Source organism: Schistocerca cancellata, chromosome 4, assembly GCF_023864275.1.
Source record: "Schistocerca cancellata isolate TAMUIC-IGC-003103 chromosome 4, iqSchCanc2.1, whole genome shotgun sequence".
Classification (NCBI taxonomy): Eukaryota; Metazoa; Arthropoda; class Insecta; order Orthoptera; family Acrididae; genus Schistocerca; species Schistocerca cancellata.
The window spans coordinates 382,983,827-382,987,513 of NC_064629.1; the positions used below are offsets into that span (position 1 = coordinate 382,983,827).

The 3,687-nt window shown below is 41.7% G+C and overlaps 1 pseudogene; it reads right to left on the reverse strand.

The window, feature by feature from the left end:
- Positions 1-995: 995 nt before the first annotated feature.
- LOC126185923 (5S ribosomal RNA) lies at positions 996-1,113 on the reverse strand (annotated as a pseudogene).
- Between the last annotated feature and the right edge of the window lie 2,574 nt (positions 1,114-3,687).

The window sequence follows — 3,687 nt, forward strand, 5'->3', positions numbered from 1 at the left end:
TGGCACTCTACTTCATATGGCCACCAGTCTTCATTGTTTCATTGTTGCCTCCTGCTTGCTGCTACCCTGGCCTTCCTAAGATCCACGCCACCCTACCAGTAGTGCTGTTGTAAAGTGTTGAATGTTTACTTAATCTCATGTGACTGTTTGACCAACATCACTATGGACTTTGATTTTGTTACTCATATGTGATCAAGAACAATCATTTAAGTTGTTGGAATGAAATTTTCAATCTGCAGTGGAGTGTGTGCTGATATGAAACTTCCTGGCAGATTAAAACTGTGTGCCAGACCTAGACTCGAACTCGGGACCTTCGTCTTTCAGGGGCTAGTGCCGTACCATCTGAGCTACCCAAGCACAAGTCACAACCCATCCTCACAGCTTTTATTCTGCCAGTACCTTGTCTCCTACCTTCCAAACTTCACAGAAGCTCTTCTACGGACCTTGCAGAAATAGCACTCTTGGAAGAAAGGGTATTGTGGAGATATGGCTTAGTCACAGCCTGGGGATGTTTCCAGAATGAAATTTTCATTCTACAGTTGAGTGTGTGCTGATATGAAACTTCCTGGCAGATTAAAAATGATTGTTGGAACAAGACTTGAACTCAGGATCTTTCCCTTTTGCGGGCAAGTGCTCTACCGTCTGAGCTATCCAAGCACGACACACTGGTAAACCACTTGCCTGTGAAAGGCAAAGGCCCCAAGTTTGAACTTCAGTCCAGTACACAGTTTTAATCTGCCAGTTTCGTTTATGTTTTTATTCTATTTTATGTTGAATTTGGCTTTGTAGTAGCACTCCGTCTTCTGGCCACAAGTGGCCCATCGGGACCATACACGACTGCCGTGTCATCCTCAGCTGAGGATACGGATAGGAGGGGCGTGTGGTCAGCACAACGCTCTCCCTATTGTGATGATGGTTTTCTTTGACTGGAGCCGCTACTATTTGGTTGAGTAGCTCCTCAATTGGCATCAAGAGGCTGAGTGCACCCCGAAAAATGGCAACAGCACATGGCAGCCTGGATGGTCACCCATCCAAGTGCCGGCCACACCCAACAGCACTTAACTTCAGTGATCTGACGGGAACTGGTGTATCCACTGCAGCAAGGCCATTGCCTGGCTTTGTAATGGTGCTGTAATAAAAGTGTACTTAAATGCAACGAGGGATCATCACTCATCAATCATATGTGTGCAGTTTACGATGAAGGATACAAAAGCCTCAGTGATGGCAGCTGCTGGCAGTCATGGCCTTACTGCTCGGAGGCATTTGCATTGCAAACTGAGACTGTAGGGCTGGTGAGCAGTGGGGATCTGTGGGCGGCTCTGAGCTCTGGACCTTGATGAATAAGTAATAGCTGACAGATGGATGATGTCTGCTTAGAAGGTGCTAAACGGTTGGATGATCTAGCTGCACAATGGCTGAATAGCTTAACAGGACAGTTAATATGAATGATCCCTAGGCTGCATGGCAACTGTCTGGTTACAGTGACCTCTGGCTCCACACACGGGTGACTGGATGAGCACATGTAAATAGCAACTCAGTGACTGTTTGGCTGTTGCTGGTGGTGGTGACACGAAGTGAGGGCAACCAGTGATGATTTGGTGTCCTGAATGTTGTATTATTGCAAGGCCATCATGATATGGATGACAGTCAATGCTTTGATCAGGCCAACTGTGATGGAACTCCAGAAATAGGTGCTGAAGTTATGTTGTGTGTTGCAACACATTATACAACTCACTACACTGTCATGGAAGTTATGTCTTAATGCATGTCCTGTCATTCTGAGATTCCATTTTCTTGTCAGTGTTTTCCACATATTCCTTTCCTCATATATTTTGCTGAAAACTTCCTCATTTATTATGAGTCCACCTAATTTTCTACATCCTCCTATAACACTACACCCCAAATCCTTTGATTCTCTTCTTTTTGAGTTCTCCTGTGATTCATGATCCACTCCCATCCAAAGGCACATTCTCAGAAATTTGATTCTCAAATTAAGGTCTATGTTTGATACTAGTAGATTCCTTTTCATGAAGAATGACCTGTTTGCCTGAGCTATGCTTCTTATATCATCCTTACTTAATTTTTAATGCTTTATTTTACTTCTGAGGAATCAGGAAATCTTCTCTTCATCTCCCTTATGGCTCCCAACTTTGGTATGAAATTTATCACTAATCTCATTTCTGCTATCCTCATTACTTTCATTCTTCTTTGGTTTACTCTCAAACCATAATCTGTGCTCATTAGAATGCCATTCCATTCAACAGGTTCTCTGAGGTTAACAACAATATCAGTGAATATTATCTACTTCCATTGGTATCCTTTCATCCTGAATTTTAATCCCTGGCTTGAAATTTTCATTTATTTCTGTCATTGCTTCTTCATTGTGCAGGTTAAGCAGAAGGGGGGGAAACAGCATCCCTGTCTCCATTCACAAACTTGTATATTCATTTGGTTGCTACTTCTCCCTATGATTTTAAAATTCCAAAGAAGTATTATCTGTTATTTCTGCCTTACTTGTTTGGAAGTTTCTCTCTGAAACTCTGGCTCTAATTCTGAATTCCCTATGTCTTATAAATCTACTCCCATTTCCTTTTCTATCATGTCAACAGACAGTTCCCCCCTCTTGCAGAGGCCTTCAACATAGTCTTCCACCTTCCTGCCCTCTCCTCTGCAATGAGATTTCTTTCACACCTTTAATGTTATGTCTTTTCTAATAATTTCACTGAAGGTTGTTTTGACTATTCTATATGCTGAAGCTGTCCTGATGACCATTTACCTTTTGAATGCTTCACATTTTTCTGCAACCATTTCAATTTATCTTCCATGCCCTTCTGAATGATTTCATTTCTAAGTGACATATTTCTATATTATGTCTTTTTCTGAACATTTTTGTACTTCCTTCTTTCACTGATCAACCGAAGTATTTCTTCTGGAATCCTCTGTTTATTTGTACTTCCTTGGTCTTATATGTGTCAGTCCAACTTCCATCACTGCATTTTTAGAGATTTCCATTCCTCTTCAACTGAACTGCCTTCTGTAAAATACATTGTCACAATATCTACCAACTCAGAGAACTTCAAACACACATAATCATTCCTAACTACTCCAGTGTCATCCTTAGTGCACCGTACAATTCAGTAACAGGTTTTGGAATCTCTGCCTTACCATTATGTAATTCATCTGATACTTTCCCATGGTGTCATGGTTAAGTGGTCATGGTGTTGGACTGCCAAGGGGAGGAACCATGTTCAAACCTTCCTCGTGACAATCTTCTTTTTCTGCCACTGTATTCAAATTTGTGTTTGTGTTGTGGTGTATTGTCCATTTGCAACAATGAGGTGTAAGGCCAGGAACTATAATGCAGTTGATTTATCACAACTTCTCTATTAGCAGCCAAAAGGAAGTTGCTTTCAAATGGGAACCGCAAACGTTTGATGACAAGGCGGCAAGTCAACTGAATACTCCACTAGAAAACACATCTGGCGTGTCTTACACAACATTAGTGACAGTATGTGTGCCATAGATTGGAATCTCTTATTGACACACATAACTTGTATGCCTGCTGAGTGAGTCAAATATGCCTCCTTGCCCAGTTTAGTTGTTTGTATGAATGCAAATGTGATCATTATTGTTGTTGTTGTGGTCTTCAGTCCTGAGACTGGTTTGATGCAGCTCTCCATGCTAATC